Below are 27,591 nucleotides of genomic sequence, written 5' to 3'. Positions count from 1 at the left end.
TTAGGGCTGTTGTGCATAGGGTCGCTATGAGTCGGAAACAACTCGACGGCACATAACAACAATGACATATATATTTATGCATATACATATATACACACATACATATATACAGTATACATATTTACATATATACATATATAAGCCCTAGTGACTTAATGGTAAGAAATTTCGGTGCCAAATCAAAGCTATAAAACTCAAATCCACCAGCTTCTCCACAGGAGAAAGATAAGCAATCTCCCCCTGTGTGATTTATTTACTGCCTCTGAAAAACTCACTGCAGTGTCAGCTATCAAGCAGTTCTGACTGTATGATTCACAACAATAATATATTTATTTATTTTACATATGTATATTCAATATAGGCTATCATGTAAGGGCAGTGATATGCTTAAGGTTGTTATTTTCCGTCCTAACCCTCTTATGTCAGATAATGACTAATATCTTACTACAACATGAGAGATAATTTCATCATTATATAACTTCCATATTATAACATTACATAAATGCTGACTAGTGGAGAATCATAGCTAACCTGACATATAAAGATATACATCACAAAAACTAAAATACTTTTCTTTCAGAAAAAAATACTGATCTGTTTGTAACAGGATTGTTCATGGGTGCTGTGAGTTCAGATCATATTCCTAAAGACTAAAATTGATTGGGATTCCCACAAGTCACTGATAGTGACTGAATTGCTGACACCCAAGCCATTGTTCTACTCAGTTTAGTTTGCCACAAGGAATGTTCTCAGCCTTTCTCTTTTGGTGGTGCTTCGATTTATTCTTTTATCTTCTTTCACCTCTTGTAATAGTAAAGGAGAGACAGATCAGACACCTGGGAAGCTTTGTGTCAGGACAGGGACCTGTGTGAGAGCATTACAGATAAATTAATCTCATTACAATTGACTGACTGATTACATCATATGAGATGATGATTTGATCATGTAATTGCAAAATTACAGCTTGACATAACTGCCAAGCCACTAAAAATACTGACTGGCCCAGCCAAACTTACACATATATTGGGAGAGCACAATTCAAACCAGAACAGCAAAATGTTCATATACCCATTTACATTTGCATGCGTACTTACTGAGGATATGAGAAACTGATTTTTTTTGTGATACATTCTTTCTAATTATTGAGGACAATGTGAGTTCTTATAGCTAATGAGTTATTTAAAAAGAAACATTAGAACAAAATAAAATAAGCCAGTCAGTCCTTTCATTCATGAACCCTCCTTGTTCACTCCAAAATCACATACCTCCAATTGATCTTGGTCACTTTATGCACATAAAAATGCTTTGAATTCCTTCACTTTCCTCCCTTTGTTCATACTGTTTACTCAAAAGCCTGCCTCCCTTGTTAGATCTGAACAAACAAATCCAAATACTCAGAGCCCTGCCTCATGAGAAGCTCAGTCCCCTGGGATCTGGATTCTTATGGCATGAGTTAAATACTCATTTAAATGATGCATGATGTTTTCATGTCATAACAATTTGATTATAAGACCTTGAGGTTAGCACCAATCATCATCGCAAGGGAGTACATATACCCTTGGTGCTTAATGCATTGCTTTTCAAATAGTAGTTGTTCAAGACGTTTGTAAGAATGGATTGTCTTAGGGAGAGAAATAGAATGGTCTCCCCCTCTATTGTGGTGTGCAATACATTGGCCCTTAGCCATGGGACTTCCTTCTTCAGACACCCTCTCAGAGAATAGGTTATTAAAGCTATAAACTCAAGATCATAAATAACTTACTTGCATCTCAATAAATCTGTATTTCATATGAAGCATGTTATTTTTGAGAACCAGCCCAATTCTTTTGGAAATCACATAGCAAGAAATAAGGGAGGCATCTTCTACAGAATTTCATAATGGTTTCTCATACGGCTCTTGTCAGCCCTCACTCAGAACGCAATACATTAGCCAATCAGATATTACAGTCTTGGTGGCTTCAGATCTCAGAACAGAAAGCTCATTTTCTTCATCTCTCTTGGGGTCCACATTTCCATTGCCCAGAAGCCATTTGTCTTGAAGATTTCATTTCAACATCAGCATAGAAGGAAAAAGGTCATTTGAGTACTTAAACAAGATTGATATAAATCAGGTTTTTTGCTTCCCTGGCATTCACCTGGTGACTCTCATGGTGGGTGCAGGGCATAGACAGCTGCCAGAAAGTACAAGTTTTCCCACGACTGAGGAAAACAGTATTTGCTGCAGAAGGTCAAGAACTACCGACTTCAATATTGGTTAAATCTAAACATCAAGAAAACAAAGATTCTCACTACTAGGCAAATTGGCAGCATCATTTTAGATGGAGAAGAGATTGTGATTGTTAACAGCTTCAGCGTTCTTGGTTTCACAATCAACACTCTTGATACCTTCATCCAGGAAATTTAAAAAAAACATATTGGGATGGGAAAGTCTGCTGTTAGGGACCTGTCCAGAGTACTGAAGAGCAATGATGTCACTCTGGAGACTAAGGTGCACCTGATACAGGCCATGGTCTTTTCAATTACTTGCTATTCATCAGACAGTTGGACAATGACTAGGAATGAGAGAAAAATTGATGCCTTTGAGTTGTGGTGCTGGAGAAGGGTATTGGATATACCATGGACTGCTAAGAGAACAAACAAACCTGGAGAAGTTTAAACCAGGCTGTTCCTTGGAGGCAAGGATATTTAAGCTCCTTCTGACATATTTTGGGCATGTTGCCAGGAATGACAAGTCCTTAGAAAGGAGCATCATACTTGGAAGGGCAGAGGAAGAGTGCAAGAGATGAAGTCCCTGGATGAGATGAATTGACTTAACGACTGGGGTAAAAGGGATAGGTGTGTCAGAGTCAATGAATTTGATTCAAGATAGAGCAGGGTTCAGGGATATTGTACATAGGGTTGCCATGAATCACAAGTGACTCAACAGAATATAACAACAACAACAACAACATCAATGATGCGTCTGAGATCCAATTGTTGTTGTTCTATGTACCAGAAAGTTGGGATCTAATTAAAGCTGACACTGCAGTGGGTTTTCAGAGTCCATGAATCACATAGGAGGAGACTACCTAGCTTTCTCCTTCAGAGTAACTGGTAGATTCAAACTGCATTTCTCTGAGTTGGCAGTGCAATTCTTTACAACTAAGCCACCAGAAGACCCAGAGATCCAAGTATAGCAGTGTCTAAAGCCCACAAAGACTTAAGTCTTTCTGAATAGACAATCTGATATCAATGTGGCCATTTGTTAATTAACTCTGGAAGCAATTCACCAAATCCTGAGTCTAACTGGAAGAGTATATGAGTTTTATAGAGATTAATTTAGGAAATGACAAAGGAATAGATGGCAGCTCCCCAATCAAGACAAAAGTCTAAATGTACCTAATTTGAATTCTTTTTAAGCATCACAGGTCCTTTATTGCATTATTAATCGATTTAGCATGTATTTACTAGGTAGGTACTTTGTGCCTAAGACTGGTGATAGAGCAATTAGGACTGTCTCTGGGTGTCTGAAGCTCAGGTAAAAATAATCACTATTTGGTCTCTATATATGCATATAATTTGAATCACTCAAAATCAGTATGTCAGCAGCATCTGACAACCCAATTTCAGCTTCATGAAAGAGAGACCATACCCGGCTCTGAAATAATCTTTTGCCCAAGTCTACTCTTAGAATGGTGTCCCTGCCATGGAATCAATGTACAAGTCCATACCTGAAAACCCTCTAGGTAGAGGTGTCAGTCTCAGCTGGTTGTGAGCATTGGAAGGGGCCTTGGGAAGTTTGCAGAAGGCAATTTTTAAAGTGTTACTTTTTAAAGTGTGAGGCTTTCTGAGAGGTAGGACTGGGAGTAATGGCCCCCCTTTCTAGCATCTAAGGGTAGCGCTCATAGTTATTAATAGATCACAATTCCTGCTATTAAGATTCTCTCATGTACACATAATGGTCTTTTAAGGTCTTGCAATTAAAGTAATAAAATTGTTATAGATATAATGGTATATACATACATACGGTGTAATAGAAAAGCAAAAGAAAAATAATTCAATATAGCATAGCACTTATCCAAAGAAAGTAGAAAGAAATACCTGGAGATCAGAAGGACTGGTTGGTGCCTGGCTACCATCATTGACTGCTATCCACTGACCACTATAATAGGGATCACAAAGGAAATTAAAAAAGGGAAGAATGTAGAACAAAATTCAAACTTCTACAAAGAAAAGACCATGCTTACTCATCTGATAGAGACCAGCAAATCCTTGAGATTTTTGTCCTTCAGTACCCCTCAAACTCAGAACAGAACCCACCTATAGGGATCAAATTTCACATAAACAATAGACAGGTTAATAAAAATGTTAATTGAGGAAGAATGTATTTTCCAGCACAGGTGACCATATGAGACAAAAAGAGCAGAGTTTGCCCAAAACAAATTTCAGAGGGCAGGCAGGGACAGAATAAAGGGCAATGGAAACAGGGAACCCTTGGAAGTAGGAACAAGAGTGCTGTGACGGTGAGTGGGTTGTAAAAATTCCTTATACATAACCATTTTAATATAAAACTAATTTTTATCTGTAAACTTTCACTCCAGGTATAGTTTAAAAACAATGACAGCAATAAAAACCCTTATGAATCACAACTTTAAAAAAACAACAACAACCCAAGATAGCAACAGCCCACACAAAAGAAAGATTCATTTCCAACCTATTTACTTTCTATTGTGTTGTCTACTTGCCTTGAGGATCAAGTGATTATATGTATAGGTTAAGTCCAAAGATAGGAATGTGAAAAGAGATACTTAAAATTTTTGTGTAGAGTATTAACAGAAATAACAACTGCAAGGAAAAAAGGAAGGGAGGGAGGAAAGGGGAAAGGGAAGGAGGAGGGAGGAAGAAGAGGAGGAAGGACAGAGGAAGGGAAGAGGCAAGGAGGGGGATGAGAGAAGGGAAGAAAGAAGAGAGGGAGGAAGGGGAAAAGAGAGAGGGAGGAGGGGGAGGAAGGGAGGGATGGAGAGAATGAAGGGGGAGGAAGGGAGAGAGCAGGAAGGAGGAAGGGAGAATGGGAGGGAGGAGGGAGGGAGAAGAGGAGGGAGAACACAGGAAGGGGAGAGGCAAGGAGGGGGAGGAGAGAGGAGAAGAAGAGAGAGAGGGAAAAGGGGAAGGAAGGGAGAGAAGGAGGAGGAGGAAAAGGGAGAGAGGGAAGAGAGGGAGGAAGGGAAAGAGGGAAGGAGAGAGGGAGGAGGGGGAAGAAGGGAGAGAGGAAGGAAAGGGGAAAGGAGAGAGGGAGGAGGGGAGGAAGGGAGAAAAGGAAGGAGAAGGGAGAAAGGGAGAGAGGGAGGAGTGAGGAAGGGAGAAGGGGGAGGAAGGGAGAGAGGAGGAGGGAGAAAGGGAGAGAGGAGGAGGGAGAAAGGGAGAGAGGAGGAGTTAGGAAGGGAGAGAGGGAGGAGGGAGGAAGGGGAAGAAGGGAGAGAAGAAGGAAGGGAGGAAAGGAGAGAGGGAGGAAGGGGGAAAGAGAGAGGGAGGAGAGGGAGGAAGGGAAAGAGGGAAGGAGAGGGGGAGGAGGGGAGGAAGGGAGGAAGAGAGGGAGGAGGGAGGAAGGGAGAAAGGAGGGAGAAAGGGAGAGAGGGGGAGGGAGGAAGGGAGAGAGGAGGAGGGAGGAAGGGAGACAGGGAGGAGGGAGGAAGAGAGAGAGGGAGGAGGGAGGAAGGGAGAGAGGGAGGAGGGAGGAAGGGAGAGAGGGAGGAGGGAGGAAGGGGGGGAGGGAGGAAGGTGGGGAGGGAGGAAGGGAGAAAGGAGGGAGGAAGGGAGAGAGGAGGGAGGAAGGGAGAGAGGAGGGGGAGAAAGGGAGAGAGGGAAGGAGGAGGAAAGGGAGAGAGGGAGAAAGGGAGGGAGAGAAAGGGAGGGAGAGAGGAGGGAGGAAGGGGGAAAAGAGAGAGGGAAGAGAGGGAGGGAGGGAGGGAGGGAGGAGGGTGGAAAGGAGAAAAGGAGGAGGAAGGGCAAGAGGAGGGGAGAAAGGGAGAGAGGGTAGGAGGAGGAAAGGGAGAAAGGGAGTGATAGAAAGAGAGGGAGAGAGGAAGGAAGGAAAATAAATCACTATTGGCAGAAAAAGAAAAAGTAGGGAGAAACATGTTTACATGGTTACGAATCTGAATACTTATGATGTCTGGATGTCATTTAATCAGAGGTCTGGAGAGGCTTTAGCACTGTGAATTTAGGATCAGAAATGGATCACATGGGAAACACATGAGGTTTGAGTGTGGAGAAACTTGTATTTGTTTCACAGTTCTATTCATCACTTATTAGCTATATCATGGTGGGGGGGGGAAACAACTCTCTAAGCCTCAGTTTTCTCATTTATGAAAAAGGGATCAAATTTTTACATAGTATTTTTACAACTTAAATACTTAAAAAACATTTTCCAGTGTTACAGTAGACCTATCAGTTAGAAAGGGACAACTGTGAGCAAATTGTAAATTTGAGAGCCAAATATAGGTTACCTATTAATTAATATTTTCAGCAGTTTAAAAAAAATATGTTCACTAAACCCCACTATATTTTACTAAGGAAAGTTATGGTATTTTTTATTTAATAATTTTTTACAAGATTGTGTGGCTTAACCATATATTTAAAAGAATTAAAATATTTAATAAAACAGGGATCATAATAACTACTTCATTGTATTGTTTTGAGATTCAAATGTGATTGTATATATAAAAAATACACTGAAAGTAATGACATGTGACTCTTTTTTTTGTTTTCTGATTGCTGTCGAGTAAAACACAAATCATAGCAACCTTATGAACAAAAGGTCTGAAGCCCCTCTACAACTATCGTCACTTCTAAGAGTTCATAGTTTCCAGAGGCATGTTGTTTAGGCAGTGGATGCCACTCCTATTTCGAAACCTGTCTTAAATTGGGAGCTCCACCAAACACTGTCCACCTTGGGTAACATAGCATTTGACACCCCAGTGGCACAAGGTTCAGCATCACAGCAACCCCAGGTTACCTCAGAACAGCAAATAAAACATTAGCCAAATTAAATGGTAACTGAAATGAAATTTTCCTTACAAAGCCTTGGTGGCTTAGGCTTTGTAATATCCTGGCTCAACTAGTGTAAAATCTTCCACCAAAGATGAAGGAGAAGTAGGTTGGTGCATGACCTCCACTGCTTCTCTTATTCCCAACACATGAGCAGCTGGTAATACAGTTATGGACACTAAGGACTCAGGAGCTGCATGGCAAGAGGTTCACCATGCCTTTATGGATGATCAGATAAAGAAAGAGCTGTAGTGGCTCCAAGTGGTGGACGTTTATTTAGGGAGTTAAAACTCAGAGAAATTTGAGTGCCAGTATTTAAGTTGAACTCAAGACACCAACAAGCAGCAAAGGAGAAACCCAGCAGTTAAGATGGAAAAATAAAAGCCTGAAGTGGATTTTTGGACCAACACTGAAGATGCTAATTGACTTCAAGCTTCAGGGATGACTGAAGGTATAGTGAGAACTGGGGACTGAGGAAGTTTTCTGTAGCTAGTATTCCCACACTAGAGTTAGCCTCAAGGCCTTGCTCTTCTCAAGCTGCCTCAAACTAAGGAAATCAGGGGAGGGAACGAAATCATCTTTTCAGCACTTCTTGATTTTGTAGTTGGAAGCCTTAGAGCAACACACTAGGAAATGAAGAGAAATGTTTTGCACACTTGTATGGAAGGGGCCACTGTTCTGGAATAGAAACATTTCGTTATAATAAGTCTGCACAGAAAAACAGATGGAAGAAGATAAGTATCAAGCTCTTGCCTCCAATTCTGTCAGCCAAAAGAGAAGGAAATCTGAGCAGTCAGTTATAGAGGCTTTCTCAAATGCACTCCTGCACCAAGTTTTTTGTGGTTGAATTACTTCTCCCCATTCTCTCATTTTTCAGGAGACCCTCTACTTTTTTGGGTATAAATATTTTGCAAGAAACACCTTTAGAGAAACTGAGAGGGAAAACCCATCTTTTCCTTTTTATTGATTGATTCTGTCAGATTCATTTACATTTAATATTCATAAATAAATGTCTTAAAGGGAGATATTATTACTCTCTCTATTTTTACAAGAAACAGGCTCAAAGCTGATTAACTTATCTCATATCACACACAATTTTATAAGAACCTGGCTTGATGTTCACTGAATGTCTGGATTCATGTTTCATGTTCAATGCATATAGATTATAGATATAGATAGAGATAGAGATAGAGATAGAGATAGAGATAGAGATAGAGAGATAGAGAGATAGAGAGATAGAGAGATAGAGAGATAGAGAGATAGAGAGATAGAGAGATAGATAGATAGATAGATAGATAGATAGATAGATAGATAGATAGATAGATAGATAGACACACACACACAGTATTTCAGGACATGGACAAGAAGAACAAAGGATATGTCTTTAGATAAGGTCTCATATTGGACCAGATAAGCAAAGTCCATGTCTATAACTCAGATCAATGTCAATATCTAAAGTGCCAGGGCCCAGTAAGGAGACCTAAGTTCCTTACCATGTCAATAAGTCTTCTGAATTTTGACTATAGTTTCATAATAGTGTTACTATCACCCACCCCCAGATGAAAGGTAGATTTTAGATCTTTAACAGCTGGTAAAGACAACTGGATTCAAATTCCTTTTAAGGTAACTTCTGACTCCAACAAGTCTCCATGGTTTCTATACATAATTGCATGTGTCTGTGTGCACACTTATGCATTTGTGTGATTGTGTGTGTATATGAGATAGAGACAGATGTGTTGAGTAAGTGAGAGTAAATGGGTTTGAAAAAAAGTACTTCTTTAAAAATTTCAAGTTTAAAAGTCTTTTGTTAGACTGTTGCTGTTGTTATGTGCTGTTGAGTCCACTATTCATAGCAATCCTATAAACAGTGGCTCTGAACCATGCCTATCCAGAGCCACCCTTACCATCTCTGACACACCTGCTCCATTACCACAGTTAATGTGTCAATCCATATACTCCAGGGTCTTTCTCTCCTGTGCTGTCTCTCCACCCTCTTAAGCATGGTGTCCTTCTCCAAGAACTTGCCCCTTCCTGCAACATGCCCAACATATGTCAAATGGAGCTTCACAATCTTTTCACCCTCTACAGGACAGACATATTTGTTCTCTTGGCAGATCATGGTATGATCAGTACTCTTCTCCAGCACTGCAACTCAAAGGCATCAATTCTTCTGTCATCCTCAGTCATTGTCCAGCTCTCATATGCATAACAAGCCATTGAGAAGACCATAGCCTGGATTAGGTACATCTTGGTTTCTAGACAGATATCACTGTTCTCTAGCACTCTAGAGAAGTTTCTGTCAGCACACATTCGTAAAGCAACTTATCTTTAGATTTCCAGACTGCTGGTGCCAACAGTGTTAATTGTGAATCCCAGCAAAATGAAATTGTTAATCTCAATCTCTTCTCTGCCTATCATGATACTGCAAATTGGCCTAGTGGTGAGAATCTTCATTTTCTTGATGTTGAGCTTCAATACATATTGAAGACTTCAGTCTTTGAACTTCTGCAGCAAATACACCAGGTCTCCCCTGTTTTGGCAAGCAAGGTTGTGTCATCTGCTTAAAGCAGGTTGTTGATGAGTCTTCTTCCAATCTTTATGCCATATTATTCTTCATAAAATGCAGCTCCCTGATTGATTTGTTCTATATATTACATAGAAAGGATATAGCCCTGACATAGTCTTTTCTTGATTTTGAGCCTTGCTGTTCAGGATATTTAATAAGAAGTGCTGATGGCTGAGAGCATTGCATCTCATGCTGCTAACAAGAAAGTCAATTGTTTGAATCACTAGTCACTCCAGGGGGAAAAGATAGGCTTTCTCCTTCCATAAATATTTACAACCTCACAAAACCAATGGAGAGTCCCTATGAGTTGGAATTAACTCAGGGGCAATAACTTGGGAATTAATACATGAAGACAAGAAGGAACTTCTTAATTTATGTAAGTTCAAAGTATTTTGAGATGCATTAAATATGTTCATTGTGCTTGCTTAATAACATGAAGAGGTGACACCGTACATCTTGAGCATGAAGATCACATCCTGTGTATGGCCGAGGGATCTGCAGGATGATGTCTGATTCCTAACGATGGTGGCGCTATCAGCCAAGCCCTGAATTTCCCTTGACTCTCATCCCACCCACCTCCCACCCTGAAACAGGATTTTGTGCAGTTCTACTCAGAACTTGCCATCATTAAGACCTATTCATCACATTCAGTTGAAATAGTTTTGCCTGGGTGCCTCACCAGACAGAGACCTTCGAGGCTAGATGTCATGCATAACCCTGACACATAATAATGCTTATTTAAAAGTGAGTGAATGAATAATAGTACCCTGAGTCAGTGACAAGTTTGTTATGAGAACATTATGGATGTGGCAATGAAAGATATTATAGCTACTAAAGTTCTAGGGATTCTATTACAAAGAGAACAACAGCCTTTTAGGTGCCAATTTCTCTGCATTAAGTTTTTAGGCATTCTCTACACTCAAGTCACACCTCCTACCATATACCACTCTGAAAATACACAGCAGGAATCAATGATGGCATTGACTCCAGAATATGAGATTCTGGAGAGGCTGACTGTGGCCTCAGGAAAATGAAAGACTAGAAAAAGATATCTGTCTGGGTGGTGACACTCACTCACTTCTTCACACTACTTCTGCCCAGAGCCTAGCCCATTCCAAAGTGCATCTTGCTCCCTCTGGCCCCAGAGGGTGGTCTCACAGGAATCTTCTTTCCTTCTCACCTCTGGAAGGCCTGGGTGAGAATCTGTTCATGGCTACGCTCCATGCTGTCTCGTCCCCAAGAGACCTTAGTTAGTCTGTGTGGGCGTTGTTTATCTTCTCATCCATCTCCCCGTCCTGGACACAGTTTGTTAAATGAAACATGATGGTTCAGAGACTGGAGCAGACAAAGTGTTTTCTTTCTTTTACACCTCTTTCTCCTTAACCTTTTGTCTCTTTGGCCTTTTACTCCAAACTTCTTGCCTCAGACCTCTCACCATGTGTCTCTCTTTCTCTGGCTACTCCCTTAGGGTTTCCAGCTATGGAAACTTTTCGAGTGGCTCTCTAGACAAATGCTTGTTGCCTTGCTTCCTATCATGATAACTTAGGTGTAGGACCCTTCTTTATTTTCAATAGTTTCATTGACTATGCAAAGACATTAAACTGTATGGATCACAATAAACTGTCACTGACTCTGAGAAAACGTGAATCCCAAAACACTTGATTGTGCTTCTGCAAAACTGCTACCTTGACCAGGAGGCAGTCATCAGAACAGAGTAAAGAAACACTTTTCATGGTTCAAATCAGGAAGGGTGTACACAAGAAATCTGTCCTATCTCCAGACTTTTTCAAACTATATGCAGAACAGATCATCAGGGAGGCTGAACTCTATGAGGAGGAAAGTGGCATCAGGATTAGAGGAAGACTTATCAACAATCTGAGTTATGCAGATGACACAACCCTGCTTGCTCAAACTGAGGAGGACCTGAAGCACTTGCTGTGGAGGGTCAAGGACTACAGCCTTCAGTATTGATTGAAGCTCAACATCAAGAAAATAAAGATACTCACCACTGGGTCATTTGGCAGCATCATGATACATGGTGAAGAGATTGAGATTGTTGACAGCTTCAGTTTGCTTGGCTCCACAGTCAACAGCCTTGGTAGCAGAAGCCAGGAAATTAAAAAAACAAATTGCATTGGTAAGGTCTGTTGTCAGAGACATCCCCAAAGTACTGAAGAGCAACAATGTCATTCTGGTGACTAAGGTGCACCTGATCCAGACCATGAACTTTGCAGTTACTTGCTATGCATCAGAAAGCTGGACAATGACTAGGACGATAGAAGAAGAGTTGATGCCTTTGAGCTGTGGTGTTGGAGAAGACTAGTGAATATACCATAGACTGCTAAGAAAACAAACAGATTCATCCTGGAGAGGGTGAAACCAGGCTGCTCCTTGGAGGCAAAGATTCTGAAACTCTATTGGACATACTCTGGGCATGTTGCAAGGAAAGGCCAGTCCTTGGAGAGGGACTTCATATTTGAGAGGGTGAAGGGACAGTGCAAGAGAGGAAGACCCTCGATAAGATGGATTAATTCACTGACTGGGATAGCGGGGATAGGTGTGTCAGAGACAATAATGTTGGCTCAGGATAGAGCAAGATTCAGAGCTGTTGTCCATATGGTTGCTATGAATTACAAATGACAATGGCACATAACAGCAACAACAACACATAACCCCAAACAACTCACGAGCCCCAAGGTATAAATTCATAGGAGATTGCAATTGTGCCTTTGTTGTTACTGTGTGCCGTCAAGTCACCTGTGACTCATAGCGACCCTATGTACCACAGCCCTAAACCTTGCTCTATCCTGTGCCAATCTTATTGTCTCACACACGCCTATTCCATTATCCCAGTGACTGAATCAATCCATCGTATCGAGGGTCTTCCTCTCCTGCACTGTCCCTCCACCCTTCCAAACATGTTGTACCTCTCCAAAGACTGATACTGTCTTGCAACATGTCCAAAGTATGTCAAACAAAGCTTCAGAATCCTTGCCTCTAAGGAGCAGCCTGGCCTCACCCTCTCCAGAACAAACTTGTTTGTTCTCCTAGCAGTCCATGGTTTATATTCAGTATTCTTCTCCAGTACCACAGCTCAAAGGCATCAACTCTCCTTCTATCATCCCTAGTCATTGTCCAGCTTTCTGATGCATAGCAAGTAATTACAAAAACCATGGCCTGGATCAGGTGCACCTTAGTCTCCAAACTGACATCATTGTTCCTCAGTATTCTGGAGATGTCTCTGACAGCTGACTTTCCCAATGCAATTTGTCTTTTAATTTCCTGGCTGCTAGTACCAAGAGTGTTGATTGTTTTGAATTTTCTTCCCTACCTCTCCCAAGTTAACTTTGTAATGCTTGTCCTAATCATTATCCTTTCCTTTCAGATTGTCCTTCCCAGTACCTCAACAAGAAAAAGACAAACAACTCAATCACAAATAAATGTGCAGAATATATGAATAGACACTTCACCAAGAAGAAAGTCAGATGGCCAACAAAAGCATAAAAAAGTTCAAAACCACTAGTTATTGTTATTCTTAGGTGTCATTGAGTAAGTGCAACTCATAGCAACCTTGTGCATAACATGCTTGACTACTCTCCTATCCTGTGCCATCCTCATCATCTCTGATGCATATGAGCCTGTTGCTACAGCCAACATATCAATCATTAAGGTCTTTCTTTCTTTTGTTGACTCTCCCCCTTTCCAAGAATGATATCCCCATTCCAAGGAATAGCCTCTCCTACCAACATGTCCAAAGCACGAGATATGAAGCTTTACCATTCTTACCTTCAAGGGACACTTTGGTTGCACATTTTCCGAGACTTATCTGATTGTTTTCTTAACTGTCCTTTGAATAGCCAGCACTTTTCTCCAATACCATAACTCAAAGGCATCAATTCTTCCTCTGTCATCCTTATTCATTGCCTACCTCTCAGATGACTAACAAGTGGCAGAAAAGATTATGGCCTGAATGAGGCACATTTTGGTCTTCAAACTTACACCATTGCTCATCAGTAATTTGGAGAGGTCCCTGATGGCCAACTCTAACAAATGCAATACATCTCCTGGCTGCTGGTACCAAACATGTTGACTGTGGATCTAAACAAGATAAGTCAATGACAATGTCAATCTTCTTTTCATCTATCATGATGTTGCCTTTTGGTCCAGTGGTAAGGATCTTTGTTTTCTTGAATTTTAGATGTAATCCATATTGAAGGCTATAGTCTTTGATCTTCTATAGCAAGTTTTCCAGGTCCTACTCACTTTTAGCAAACAAGGTTGTGTCATCTGCATAACGTAGGTCATTGATGAATCTTCCTTTGATTGTCATGCCACATTCCTCTGCACAGAGTCTGGCTTCATAAATTATTTGCTCAAACATAACATTACTCAACAATGATGATGCTGGATGTTGTTGTTGATGTTACGTGCTGTCAAGTGGACTCGGACTTAGAGCAACTCTATTTACAAGAGCTCTGAAGCGTCCTCTATCTTGAGCTGATTTCATTGTCTCTAATACATCTATACCCATAACCCCGGACAATGAGTCAATCTATCTCCTTCAAGGTCTTTCTCTCTTGCTCCTTGTCCCCCCACCCTTCCAAGCATGATGCTCCTCTCCATTGGCTGGTCCCTTCTTGCAGCATGCCCAAAGTATGTGAGATGGAGCTTCAAAATCTTTGCCTCCAAGGAGCAAACTGTTTTCATGCTCTGAAGGACGGATATATGTGTTCTCTTCGCAGACTATGGAATGTTCAATACTCTTCTCCAACACCACAACTTAAAGACACCAATTCTTCTTCTATCATCCTTAGTCTTTGTCCGGATCTCTGATGCATATTAATTACGAAGACCATGGTCTGGATCAGACACACCTTAGTCTCTAGATTGACATCATTGCTCTTCAGTACTCTGGAGAGGTCACAGACTGCAGATTTTTCCAATGCAATTGGTCTTTTGATTTCCTGACTGCTGGTGCCAAGAGTGTTGATTGTGGAACCGAGGAAGCAGAAATTGTTAACACTCTTTCCTCCAGCTATCATGATGCTGCTAGTTGGCCCAGTGGTGAGAATTTTTGTTTTTTTCATGTTACAGTTCAATATATATTGAAGGCTGAAGTTCTTGATCTTCTGCTGCAAGTGCTTGAAGTCCTACTCAGTTTCAGCAAGCAAGATTGTGTCATTTGCACAACACTGGTTGTTAGTGAATCTTCCCCCAACCCTGATACCATATTCCTCCTCATAAAATCCAGCCTCCTGAATCATTTGTTCTGAATGAATATATATATTGAAAAGGTATAGAGATAAGATACATCCATGATGCACACTTTTACTGATCCTGAACCATGCAGTGTTTCCATGCTCTGTTCTACAGATGCAAATCAAAGCAATAATGAGATATCAGCTTACACCAGCAACAGTGTAAAATTCTATAAGAAGGCAAAAAAACAAATGCTGATGAGAATGTGGAGAGATGGAAACTATCATACACTGCTGGTGGGAATATAAATTGTACAACCACTATAGAAAACAGTCTGGTGCTTCCTCAAAAATTTGAAAACAGAAATACAGTTTGACTCAGCTATCACACTACTGGGAATGTTGTTGTTGTTGTTATGTGCAGTCGGGTCACTTGCGACTCATAGCGACCCTATGTACAACAGCCCTAAACTCTGCTCTGTCCTGTGCCAATCGCACTGTCTCTGACACTCCCATCTCGATTATCCCAGTCACTGAATCAATCCACCTCATAGAGGGCTTTCCCCTCCTGCGCTGTCCCTCCACCCTCCCAAGCATGATGTCCTTCTCTAAGGACCGTTCTTTCCTCACAACATGTCCAAAGTATGTTAGACGGAGCCTCAGAATCCTTGCCTCCAAGGAGCCACCCAGTTTAACCCTTTCCAGAGCGAATCTGTTTGTTTTCCTAGCAGTTCATGGTATTCTCAATACTCTTTTCCAGAACCACAGCTCAAAGGCATCAATTCTCCTTCTATCCTCCTTGGTTATTGTCCAACTCTCTGATGCATAAGAAGTGATTGCGAAGACCATGGCCTGTATCAGACGCACCTTAGTCTCCAGAGAGACACTATTGCTCTTCAGTACTTTGAAGAGGTCCCTAACAGCAGACTTTCCCATGGCAATGCGCCTTTTAATTTCCTGGCTACTGGTGCCAAGACTGTTGACTGTGGAGCCAAGCAAACTAAAGCTGTGTACAATCAATCTCTTCACCATCCATCCTGATGCTTCCAATTGGCCCAGTGGTGAAAATCTTTGTCTTCTTGACATTGAGCCTCAATCCCTATTGGAGGCTGCAGTCTTTGACCCTCTGCAGCAGGTGCTTCAGGTCCTCTTCAGTTTCAGCAAGCAGGGTTGTGTCATCTGCATAATGTAGAATGTTAATAAATCGTCCACCAATCTTGACCCCACATTTCTCCTCATAGAGTCCAGCCACCTGGATAATCTGTTCTGCATATAGGTTGATAAGGTATGAAGATAGGATGCATCCCTGGTGTACGCCCTTCCCAATTTGGAACCATGCAGTATTACCCTCCTCTGTTCTGACGACTGCCTCCTGGTCCAAGTATAGATTTCGCATTAGCATGATCAAGTGTTCTGGGATTCCCATTCTTCTCAGAGTCAGCCACAGTTTGTTATGATCCACACAGTCAAATGCCTTTGCATAGTCAATGAAACACAGATAGACATTCCTCTGGTATTCTCTGCTTTCAGCTAAGATTCATCTAACATTAGCTACAATATCCCTAGTACCATGACCCCTTCTAAACCCAGCCTGGACTTCTGGTAATTCTCTGCTGATGTGTTGTTCCAGTCTTTTTTGGATAATCTTCAGTAGAATTTTGCTTGCATGTGAAATCAGTGAGATTGTTCTATAGTTTCCACTCTGTTGGATCACCTTTCTTTGGGATAGGAACAAATATAGATCTCTTCCAGTCAATTGGCCAAGTGGTTGTTCTCCAGATTTCTTGGCACAATTTGGTGAGCACATCCAGGGCAGCATCTGTTGGGAATATACTCTCAAAAAAAATCAAAGCTGTGACACAAGCAGATATATGTCCACTCATGTTTACTGGAGCATTTTCACAATGACAAAGAGATGGAAGCAGCTCAAGTGCCCATCTTCTCTTCCTTCAGTGACTCTAAGAGGAGTTTCTTGACATGTATACAAACAAGGTAGCTGGAATGCCTCTGAGTCCAATGGTGCCCTCTGTGTCCTTGTGTGATGTTTAGCCTTGAGTCCAAGAGCGGAATGAATGTTGAAGCATTCATAAGTGTTGTCATCACATTTAGGGAATCCAAATATCATCTTATAACTGGAGAAAAACAGGAGTGGCACAAATGCTTTTGAGCAGGTGAACTTGCAAGCTCTTCCTCTCTCACCGTCAGGATCTAGGTCAGCTGAAGACCCAAGTACTTCCAAAAGAAATCAGGGCACACACAACATTACCCATTATCCTTCTAAGAACTTTCTAGTTAGGACAAAGCTTTGTTTATTGCATTCTAGTCTTCACATTTGCAACAAGAAAATGTGACAAAGCTTTTCTTGATATCTTGAAGTCTGGCTTGGAATGATCCGTTTTGTTTGATATCAAAAGTCAATTCTTTCACCACTTTAGTTGAAATGGGTGGCTGAGGGGTAAGCAGAGAACCCTTGGGTGAGAAATCCCTTGGCATATAGCCCATAAAATACCAACATTATGTCTTCATGTCAGATATCTTTTTTTCTCTGTTTGACATTTTTCCAATCCTTCAAGATATTTTCATCAAATCTGGAAGGGGGGGAGAATAATTTTGCAAGTTTTAACAACTAGATATTGAATTCTTGGTGTCTTTGAAAACAAATGTTTTAAATCAAAGTTTGAGTGGATAATGGTTTATAGACTCACCTTTTTCCCACTTGCCTTTCACAAAACCGTCTTCAATTTCCTATGTAAGGCTGGGAAAGTAAACATCAGCATACTCATTTAATTTCCCTTTGGCTCACCAAACTGTGTTTCTAGAAAGATCTTTGATTCCCTCTGACAACTCTACTATCTTTCTCTTTGCCTAATTCTGACATCATCTTTGAATGTTCCCTTTTAGCCCTCTCCGCTTAAATCATTACATTTTTCACATGTCTCTATTAATATCTTAATTTTTTCTAATATGGAATTAATATAATAATGAGGAAGGAGAAGACAATGATGATGATGATGATGATGATACAAAAAGAGGGGGAGAGAGATAATATCATTTGACCTTTGTCCTTTGGAAACTTAAATTTCATCCAAGCCGTGCACATGAGCCTATTCATTCACTTGGCATACTTATTCACTACTACATAAATTTACATGACTCGTAAGTAAACCTGTGAGTTACTATTTTTTTAACATCTCTACAGCCTCCAGATTCTTCTCAAGCTCTTTCTCCTTTTCATACATTTATCTTTTTTTAAAAAAGTCATGTTTCTCACATTCCTATTAGAAGCACTTCTGTCTTCTAAAAGCTTTTGCTATTTTTAGGAGCCAACCCTTTCCTCAACTCCTCATTTATAAGTTGAAGTGTCCAATATTATGCTCTCTGTGTTTCCTTATATGAGTCTATGAAAGATTAATATCGTTTGCAACACATTAAGTGAACTCACACTAGAGCAAGTAATCTGTGGCCAAGGGAAAATCAAGCTCTAACATGTGCTTGAGTCTTGGGTGATTTTAGGAAGGATACAACAGAGACCAGAGAAGATGAGCTAACATTTTGAGACATTTAAGTTACTCTCTCCATTTCTCAATGTCCTCACTCTCCTCATTAGTGTCATGTTAGCTGGTCCTCCAATAGGTATTCAAAAGCTTTAAGTCACTTTGGAGGAGATTGCCCATCATTCTCTTCTGAAGCAGCTAAGGGGTTTAGCCCTCTGACATTTGACTTGGCAGTGTAGTTCTCTCTCCACTAGCCCTCCGGAGCTCACTGTTGTTGTAAGGTACTATCAAGTTGGAACCAACTCATAGCTGACCTTCCAGCAGATTTCTAGAAGCTGTAGAAAATTGCCCTTCTTTTTCCTGTGAAATATTTAGTGAATTTGAAACATGTACCTTTGGTTTGTCAGCTCAGTTCCTTACCACTAAGCCACCAGATGTCCTTAGAAATATTGACAAGCACAGTCAACTGTCACTGGATCTCATATTGTTTAACGTTATTTGCAAAGTATGAGCCACTATAACACGACTATTGGGAATTGTTCATAGCTTTTGGGGATCTAGCTTCTCTAAGGAGGACAAAAGTGTATTAATTGGTAATTGGTCAGTCGCTGATTATACAATTTCATCACGTTTCAAGCTGGATATAAAGGTTGAGAGCATCAACCGCACTAATAGCACCAAGCCCTCATTTGTGGAAGATTAGAGTTCTAGATTCCAAAGTAAGGTTGTGGACACTCTCAGCTTTCCTACAGCTCTTCTTCTTACATCTATTCATTCTTGCTATGTACTTGTGACTCAAATGGAAAATATTACTATTTTATACTATGTCATTATTTAGGGCTGGCCTATGGGTAGAATAATTTTGACACTAAGAACTATCATGGCCTAGTGCTGAGAAGCTGTGCTGCAATTCTGAACGCACATAGTTCAAATGCACCAGCAGCTCTGCAGGAAAAGGATAGGCAATCTCCTCCCATGCTCTTAACTGTCTCTGAAAGCCATTAAAAGGTCAACAGTAAGTCAGTTCTGACTTGACAGCAGACAACAACAACAACACAATTAGAAAAAGTGCCATAACTTGGTTGATTGGACATATTTATATCCTAGATTTATGTTAGTCTTCTCTCTATTTTAATTTTCAAATACCATGAATCCACCAACATGTTGTTGTTGTAAAGTGCCGTCAAGTCGTAGTGACTCATAGACACCCTATGAATTAAAGTCCTCAGCACTTGTGTGACTTTCACCCTTTCTCCAGGTTCATAAGATTTCCGGAGGCAAGCTATCATGGAAGTGGATGCCACTCCTTTAATCAGGGAGCTCCATGAAACATTGTCTGCTATGCGTAACCATTAATGCATTTGACACTTCAGTCACAATGTTCAGCTTCACAGCAACCACAAGTTACCTCTGTACGGCAAGTGGACACACCAGGGCTATACCACCTAGAAAAATGTTTGAACAAAAACAATGAAAAACAGACCTGAGGGCCATGAATTAGAAGTCACCCACCTTTGGCTTGGTAGCATTGCTTTCTCTCCACTAGATCAACTGATCTCTCTCTGTCTTGGTGTTATTGCTAAGCGCTGTTGAGTCATAGGGGACTCATAGGGACCTTTGAACAAAACACCAAGCTTGGAAGCAGGAGTGGCATCCACTTCCATAATAGCTTGACTCCACAGACATATATCTCACATATCTGAATATATTGAAAATAGTAAATTCATTTTTATCCTCCCATAATGAACAGCCTGAAGTCTGCAGGAAACACATACTTTGGATTTAAAAAGCTAGATTTTTGGTGTGCGTGTGCATGTGTGTGTGTGCGCGCGCGCGCGCGTGTGTGTGTTTTAATTGGTTTGCATACAATCATTCATGTACATTGTCTTTTATGCATGTACGTAGTGTTTAACAATCTTTCATTTGCATTGTGTTTCATTCATATACGTTGTATTTTATACAATCTTCACATGCATTGCATTTTCTCTAATTACTATTGATCTAAGCCTATTATCACCCAGTCTTTGCAAGGTCTCATTGAATCTTTACTATCCCTTTACCCCCACGCACCTGCTAATGTCTGCTATATTCAGGGAATTTCCCTATTTCCCTTTTTCCAGGCCCTTCTCCCTTTTCCCTTCCTATTGTGAACAGTTGTGGTGCTGGAGAAGAGTCTTGAACATACCATGGTCTGCCAAGAAAACAAATCGGTCTGTCTTGGAGAGGATGAAACTTAGTTTTTCCTTGGAGTTTAGGATTTTGAAGCTCCACCTCACTTACTTTGTACACGTGGCCAGAGAGACCAGTCATTGGAGGACAATATGCTCACACAGACAGTGGGGAGAGGAAGACCCCAGATGAGATGGATTGATACAGTGACTGTGATAATGGGGGTTGGTGTGTCAGATTTAGTGAGCCTGGCTCAGAACTGGGAAAAGTTCAGAGCTGATGTACATAGGGTCACTATGCATCGCAGGTTACTCAACCAATAACATCCTAGAACAGGTTTGGAAGCAGAAGTGGCATCCACTTCCTAAACAACTTGCCTCTGGAAACTATGAACTTTGATAAATATTGATAGTTGTAGAGGGGCTTCAGGCCTTTTGTTCATAGGGTCACTATGAGTCGTGCTTGACTTGAAGGCAATCAACAACAACAACAACAACAACAACATATGCACGTTGCTCAGTTTTCCTTCAATTTTTACAATAATGATCTTAAGAAGTATTTGTCTTAGTAAAACTGTGTTATTTCACTCAGCATAATGGTCCTTAGATTCTCCTCTGTAATATAGTATTTTATGAAATCATTGTTCGTTAGTGCTGCACAGTACTTCATTATAGGATTGTACCACTATTTTTCAATGAAGTCATTTGTTGATAGGCATTTGGACTGCTTCTATTTTCTAGCTATCATGAATAATGCTGCTATGAACATATTGTTATGGTTAAGTACCATCAAGTCAAGTATGACTCATAGAGACTCTATGAACAATAGATCTGAACCCTGTCCCATTCTACACCATCCTAATCCTCTACATATTTGCATCCATTGCCACAGACACTATATCAATCTGTCTTGTTGCGGATCTTCTTCTTGTTCGCTGATCCTCCAGTTCTCCAAGCATGAAGTCTCTTTCCAAAGAATAGTCCCTCCTGACAAACATGTCTAAAATATGGGAGACAAAGCTTCACCATCTTTGAATTCAAGAGAGACTCTGGTTGGACTTTCTCCAAGACTTATCTGTTTATTTTTTTGGCAGTCTTTGGGATATTCAGTACTCTTCTCCAGTGCCACAACCCAAATTCCCCAATTATCCTTCTTTCATCCTTGTTCATTTATCAGTTCTCAAATATATTCCAAGTGATTGGAAAGACTATGACTTGAAATAGGCACACCTTAGTCTTTAAACTGGCATTATTGCTCTTCAGGACTTTGGAGAGGTCCCTAACAGCAGCAAACTTTCCGAGTGCTGTATATCTTCTGATCTCCTGGCTGCAGGTACCAAAGGTGTAGACTATGGATCTAAGTAAGGTGAAATCACTGACAATTTCAATTCTCTCTCCCTCTATCATGATGGCTGTATTGGACCAATGGTGAAGATTTTTGTTTTCTTGTTGAAATGTAATCCATATTGAAGACCTTGATCTTCTGCAACAAATATTTCAGGTTCTTCACACTTTGAGCAAGCAAGTTTGTGCCATGTGCATAACACAGATTGTTGATGAGTCGTTCTCCAATCCTGATGCCACACTCTTTTTCATAAAGTTCAGCTTCTCTAAAGATTTGCTCAGTATACATATAGAACAGATATGGAGAGAGGATGCATCCATGAAATACACTTTTCCTGATTTTATACGGTTCAATGTCCCCATGCTCTGTATGGACAAAATCTTACTGTTATAGATAAAGATTTCATATAAGTGTAATTAAGTGTTCTGGAATTCCCATTCTTCTCAAGGTTATCCATAATTTGCTATGAACTACCCAGTCAAATATCTTGCATAGTCAATGAAACACAAGAAGAAGAATTGATACTTTGAGTTGTAGTGCTGCAGAAGTCTATTGATCATGAACTGCCAAGAGAACTAACAGATCCGTCTTGGAGAGGGTGAAACCAACCTGCTCCTTGGAAGCAAGACTGCTGAAACTCTGACTCACATGTAGCCAGGAGTCACCAGTCTTTGGAGAAAGATAACATGCTTGGAGAGGTCGAGAAACAGCTTAGGAAAGGAAGCGCCCAGGTGAGCTGGATTAACACAATAACTGATAATGAGAATAGGTGTGTCAGAGACAGTGAGATTGGCTCAGGATAGAGCAGGGTTTAGAACTATTGTGCATAGGGTCGCTTTGAGTCATAGTCAACTCAAAGGAACATGTCAACAACAATACTCATAGCAATAGAATAATAGGGCCATATGCCATTTCTATGTTTAGCTTTTTGAAGAAATGCCAAACTGCCCTCCAGAGTGGCTGTGCCATTTAACAATACCAACAGCAGTGCATGAGAGTTCCAAATGTTCCACATCCTTTCTACCATTTATTACTCTCTGTCCTGTTAAACTTTGCTACCGCCACTGGTGTGAAATGGTAACTCATTGTGATTTGGAAATCTTTTTATATTCACGTCTGCCTGTTGTTTACTTGTGATTAAACTGAAAAATATTAGCACTTTATTTTAGGTGTTAATTATTTTAGAAGTGGCCTAAGGGTGGAGTAAGTGCTATAACTTGGATGATTGGACATATCTCTGTCCTAGACTTGTGCCACTGTCTTCACTCTAAATTGTAGCGTTCAGATAGTGTAGAGTCACAGGCCATATCTCCTACATATCCAAAGATACTGAAACAATAAATTCAGTTTTTTGGTCCTCCCATAGTGGCTAGCCCTGAAATCTGCCAGAATTAAGTACTTTGGATAAAATATGCTAGTTTTGATGATGATTATCATGATGCTCAATATCAGGAAGAAGATAAATGAAACATAGTAAAGTGTGCTTCAAATGACATATGTATATGTGTGGTTGTAAATTTTATGGAAATATAGATATGTTTGTATATATAAGGTAGAAGCAGGAGTGGCATCTACTTCCTAAAAAACATGCCTCTGGAAACTCTATGAACTTTGAGAAATGATGATATTTATAGAAAGGCTTCAGGTCTTTTGTTCATAGAGTCATAATGAGTCATGCTTAACTTGGCAATAATGAACAACAACAACATCAATATATAAAGCATGTGTCTATACTTTTAAATTAAATAATGTTGATATCTTACTGTATTTGAGTCATGTTGTTGTTGTTAGGTGCCATCAAGTCGTAGACGACTCATAGCGACCCTATGATCTAAAGGCCTGAGCACTGTTCGTACATAGAGTTTCCAGAGCCAAGCCATTTCGGAAGTGGATGCTGTTCCTGCTTCCAGACTTGTTTTAGTCAGGAAGCTCCAGTCAACACTGTCTGCCATGGGTACCCATTACCGTATTTAGCACATCAAACTACGTTAAAGTAAAAAAGCATTTCCATGACGTATTGGAAGCCTATGGAGAGGTATTGTATACGGTTGAGTTGGAACTGACCCATAGCTGACCCTCCAGTGCCTTTTCAGAGGCAGTAAATCACACAGGAGGAGACTGCCCATTTTGGAGAGTGTGTTTTATTCATCTCTGTATTTGAAGGTCTATCACAGAGCCTAGAAAGAAATATATGTTTATTGTTTGTTTTACAAACCCTCCCCCAGGTCCCCTCCACCATGTAGCCCTCGCTCTAGTCTCCTGTGATGACAAAAATACCTAGTTATATATCTCTTTTAAACAGTTTTCTCCCTCCTCTGTTTCAGTGCAGTATACATTATTGAACCCATCTTTCTCAGTCTCTCCCCAATCCCAAGGACAGTCCCATTCTGCAACAGTGGCATCATGTAATATTTGTCCTTTTGTAACTGGGATATTTCACTCAGCATAATGTTCTCCAGAGTCAACCATTTGAATAATATTGCATGAGTTCCTTGTTTTTTAATGCAGCATAGTATTCCATTGTGCGAATATACCACAGCTTCTCTAGCCATTCGTTTGTTGATGGGCACTTAGGTTGTTTCCAACTCCTTGCTATTGTGAACAAAGTTGCAATAAACATGGGTGTGCATATATCTGCTTGGATGTCAGCTATGGTCTCTTCAGGGTATATTCCCAGTAGTGGAATTGCTGGGTCAAATTATAGAAAAAAAAATGAAACATATTGAATAAAATATAGTACACTTGTTTTTTTAAAAAATAAATTAAAAAAGAAATATATGTTTAATGCTATGACTATCTATTTACTTTGTGTGCAAAATACCTACTAAGTATCCATTTAGAAATAGGGCTTCTGCTACTTATAAACATCAAAATATTTGCACTGTGTAATACCAGGAGGAACAGTTTAACGTGAACAGGTTCTCCTGGAGATGGCATTGTTTTGAGAAGCCATCACGGCAAAGACTTATGATCCTAATGTCCTGGAACTCACAGTTTTTATAATAAAGACACACTTATGAATAAACAAACAATATCATTTCAGATCATGAAAGTATTCTAAAGAACAGTGATCGGGGGTGAGGAAGAGGGAGTATTTTGCTACTGGAATACAAGAAGATCTATCTCCTTTTGAGGTGATCTTGAAGCTGAAATGCAAATCATCAAAAGAACATTTGCATACTTCACGATGTTTTATCCTATTACATAGATATTAGATCCATTTTTTATGAAAATAAATCAAGACTACGAAAGGACTTTGCCTCAAGTCACGCAGCTAGTAAGTATCTCAAAAAGAATTCATTCCAGATCTGTTCATCAATTCAAATTTATCTGCGTAGATAATAAAATGTTGCAAACATATTGATATAGTTAGGTCTTCTTTCAAGATTATGCAATAAAAATAACTTTAAAATTGAATTATCATCCATGCCCAAGGAACATTACTGCCTTAACTCTTCAAATGACTCATCCTAGAATAGTTATTTGGCTATAGGCAACTGAATTATTTCATTAATTTTCTCATTTCTGAACTTTGTGTGAATCTGTTAGGAGTTTTGTCCTGGGTCACATCTCTAGCAAGATATTTGTCCTAGAAGAAAGTTTTGAGTTGGGCTTACTGTTGAGGATCAGGAGTTGACTTTTTCCTCGTATCCTCAATGAGACTTTCTTGTGTTGTAAACCATTCTTACTCCTTCATGGTCCTTAGTAAATGGTTTACTATTGTGCAAATATCCATAAGTCTACATTTGTATGCTCATCATGCTTTTGTAGCCTATGATCTGCCTTTGCCTGCATGTTCATCACAAATAAGTGATATACATCTATAACACGTCATTTGGATGATAATGAGGAAAAAACCTCACACAACTCTGAGGTACAAAATGATATTGTTAAAGGTGTCACAGTGAGGGTGAGTGGAGAGCAGCCTCTTGCCAAGGCTTTCCTATTCTTTGAGCTTGGCATTCTTGCTGCCACACATATTGATGTTGAAAGAGCTTGGCCCCTGCTGGATTTCAAGCAAGCAATATTACATTAATATCTTTAAGTACCTTAATTGGATCTTGCAGGAAGGGAAAGAAATCATTTGGTCACCAAAATAGCCTGAGGGCTCTAACTTGAAAGAATGAGTCTGTTTTAGATCACTAGATAGGGTGGTGGCTCCATTTGGCCAGCAAGCATCAATGTAAACGGTGAGCCATGTGTGGCAGGAACAAAGCCCCTGGGCTGTGAGGCAATGTGACTGCTAGTGGTATGTGCACCCAACACCTACAGCAAACACTCCCACGGCCACCAATGTTGGATTCAATTAAACATTAAATTCATCATCTTTAGTAAGGAAAGAGAACAGCAAACAGTTGCTCTCTCAAGGCTAAACACCCCTCGGATTTGCTGGCCTTTGATTTATTGGAAGAAACCTGCTGGGAAGAACATACTGTGGAGCTGATTAATGTCAGCTTCTGTCATCAGTTTCCACTTAGATTCTTGGCCAGCTCTGACATCTCCTCCCTTAAGGATCCAGAAGAATTTGAGGGCTGATCCAAGAGCTTTACTGGCATGGGATTTGCAGAATGCGGTGTTTGCAAAATAAGGAAGATGAATGGACGTGGAATTCCATGTTCTCCACTGGACTGGTTTCTTTAATTCATTTCTCCAGAGGCCCAACTCCATGACAGGACCACACCAGCAAGGGGACTGGGGAAAGTGTGTTCCCAGGATCCAGTACAGATGTCTTGCATTTCCTGTGCTGCCTATATGCTGCCTCCTCAGAGCTCCTCGAACTGGGAAAGGATCTAAAGAGGAACGCAGTGCACACTCACCATGAGAACCCTCCCTGGGATGCTTCCATAAAGCTTGTGGAGGACTGGACACCATAAGGAGCCGACTTAACCCATTGTTCAGATACATGAAAGCGAAAAAGACCTCCTTTTCTCCAGTTCAAGCACATGTGCTATGCTTTTCAGAGTCACGAAGGTTAAGTGATAAAAACTATGATTCATTGGCAGTAATTTAAAAATAAATAGTTTTTTGTGTGTATGTTCTTTATTTTACTGTTGAGGAAAAGACTGTTATTTGATTCCTTATAAGACAGACCATAGACTGGACTCCACCTCATGGTGACCCCGTACACAACAGAATGAAGCATGGCCTGGCCCTGCCACTTTACACAACTGTCACATGTTCAAATTAATCAATGAGATCAGTGTATCAATATATCTTGCAAGGGTCTTCCTTGCACTAACTGGTCCTCTATTGCATCTACCAAGATGTTTTTCCCCAGTGAATGATTCCTTCTCCTATATGCTTAAAGGAAGAAAGGTGAACAATGATTTGGTGTGATCAAAAGGTTTTTATTAGCTTTTTTTCCAGAAAAGAATCACCACATCTTTCTAGTATGTCTTACTTAGTTCAGGAGTACTGATGAAAACTATCAACTCTGGATGATCCTTTTAATAAAAATTAACATTTTAAATGTCATTATCATAGCTTCTAGCATCACAACAAATATACTAGCAAAAAAACCACAACAAACAAAAAACCACCAAAACCAAAACAAAAACCACAACAAACAAAAAAAAAATATTTTTGTCCCTCTAGTGTGCACAGAATCTAGGGGGGCAAAAATGATAAAGTCTCCCAGATTTGGAAAAACAAATTTGAAAGATTGCTATAGAGAAATATTTTCTGGTTATAATGTGGGATCAAGATTGGTGGACGATTTATCAACAATCTGCGTTATGCGGATGACACAACCCTGCTTGCTGAAACTGAGGAGGACCTGAAGCGCCTGCTGCAG

Source organism: Elephantulus edwardii, unplaced genomic scaffold (assembly GCF_000299155.1).
Source record: "Elephantulus edwardii isolate Elephantulus edwardi_28Jun2011 unplaced genomic scaffold, EleEdw1.0 scaffold00009, whole genome shotgun sequence".
NCBI lineage: Eukaryota > Metazoa > Chordata > Mammalia > Macroscelidea > Macroscelididae > Elephantulus > Elephantulus edwardii.
The sequence above is the reverse complement of the archived record's forward strand: the minus strand, read 5'-3'. Positions refer to the sequence as shown.